This window comes from Mandrillus leucophaeus, unplaced genomic scaffold (genome assembly GCF_000951045.1).
Source record: "Mandrillus leucophaeus isolate KB7577 unplaced genomic scaffold, Mleu.le_1.0 Scaffold299, whole genome shotgun sequence".
Lineage (NCBI taxonomy): Eukaryota > Metazoa > Chordata > Mammalia > Primates > Cercopithecidae > Mandrillus > Mandrillus leucophaeus.
Genome location: NW_012103131.1, coordinates 581,073 through 583,451, shown reverse-complemented (window position 1 = coordinate 583,451; position 2,379 = coordinate 581,073).

Here is a 2,379-nt window from a genome sequence, read left to right as displayed (position 1 = left end):
AAAAAAAAAAAAAAAAAAAAAAATCTCAATATATGCATTGTGTGGGTATGAGTGTTTGTGTTCACAAGTAGCTGTGCATGAAGCTTCTATTTACATTTCTAAAATCTAGAATAATATATACCAAACTTTTGTCAATAGTAACCCTTAGGGAGTAATACTAAAGTAGAGGGCAAGGAGATATTTATACTCTATTTCAAACATCTGTATATTATTTGAACTTTCTATAAAGAACATAGGCCTTTTGTAAATATGAAAAATAAAATATTTCTTAAGAGATAGTGGTCATTCCACTTATACACTGTTGGTGGGAGTGTAAATTAGTTCAACCATTGTGAAAGACAGTGTGGTGATTCCTCAAAGACCTAAAGACAGAAATACCATTTGACCCAGCAATAGCATTACCAGGTATATACCCAAAGGAATATAAATTGTTCTACTATAAAGACACATGCACGTGCATGTTCATTGCAGCCCTAGTCACAGTAGCAAAGACATGGAATCAACCTAAATGCCCATCACTGATAGTCTGGATAAAGAAAATGTGGTACATATACACCATGGAATACTATGCAGCCATAGAAAGGAATGAGATCATGTCCCTTGCAGGGACATGGATGGAGCTGCAGGTCATTATCCCTAGCAAACTAATGGGAACAGAAAATCAAATACCACATGTTCCCACTTATAAGTGGCAGATAAATGATGAGAACACATGGACACATAGAGGGGAACAACGCACACCAGGGCCTACCAGAGGGTGGAGGGTGGGAGGAGGGACACGATCAGGAAAAATAACTAATGGGTGCTGGGCTTAATACTTGGGTGATGAAATAATCTGTGCAGTAAACCTTACATTTACCTGTGTAACAAACCTGCACATGTACCCCTGAACTTAAAAGTTAAAAAAAAGAGAGAGAGTGTTCATTTAATAATCATATAGGCTATCTTTATAATCACAGGAATAAGCAAAAGAGAGACCAAAATAACTAAATAAATAATCTTCACAAATGAACAAAAACTCTTTAAATTAACTGTTTTCCTTTGTTCAGGGGGCACACTGGGAGACCCCGTGAACATTCAGGATGGGGCAATCATCACTTCATGAACAATTAAAACAGTGGAACACTAACACCTCCATGTGCCTAGGGGGCACTGTGATATCCAGTTATTCAACGGTGGTGAAGATAAAGAGCTCTATCTCCAGGGCTTCATGAGAGGCTCAGAGGATCCTGGGCAGTTGGAAGAGAAATCTGGAGAAAAAAATAATAATGACACAGCCCTCTTAAAGGACATAGGACTTGAAGCGCTTGGTTACACCAGGATTTTATATACCAGATGTAGACTCCAGGATCTACTGTTTTCTGAACACACTGTTCTGTTTAGACCATAAAAATAACCAGATTTCTGGGAATCAATAACAATGGTGTGGAGTAGGGGAGGGAGGGAGACAAAAAGCCTGATGCCCCCACCTCAGGCATGCCCAGGAATATCATACACAGGTGTGTGGCTGGATGTATGCAAACCATGATGGAAACAGGGGGGATCACAAATGCATCCAAAATCAATCACCTGCCTGGGAAGAGCAGTGGAAACATAAGCTTCTCGTAATTTTTGAAAAACAGAACGTTAAAGACAAACATGTTTGAAATCCATAAAATAATTAGGGGTAAAAAGTAAATTAGTGGCATCTCAAATGCAAATTTAACTTAGGAACTACCTTAGTACCTGACCATTAGAGAAGATTCACCTGTCCCGGGCATCCTGAGCCCAGTAGCCAGGGTTGCAAGAGGGATAGCATTTTCTGTTTGCCTCCACTGCTCAGTCAACTTGAAAATGCAAGCAGTCATGCTCTCATGTATAACATTTTAAAAAATCATTGTATGTGGAATTGATCAAGCAAGTTTTATACTCAAAACAATCATTTTTGAGCATGTACTGTGTGCTGAATATTGTGCATGGTGTTTTCACATTTGTCACTTCACTAAGTCCTCACAACCCACCAATGCTTTAATGTGTATTAAGGATGATGATTACAGAGGGTGATGTTGAGTTAAAATAAAGTAAATCCTGCAAGCAAGCAAGAACCCTTTGGGTTACACAAATTCCAAACTTCACTACCAGGTATTTCAGATTATCTTAAATGCAGAACAATGTGAACACCCAAACATCTGTCAATCTGTATATACATTTCCTTTTATTCCTTCCTTTGGTCCAACGTAGTGTTCTTAATTTTTTTTTTTTTTTAAAGGTTCTCACTCCCATTGCCCAATCTGGAGTGCAGTGGTGCTATCTCGGCTCACTGCAGCCTCAACAGCCTGGGCTCAAGTGATGCTCCCACCTCAGCCCCTCAAGTAGCTGGGACTACAGACATGTGCCACC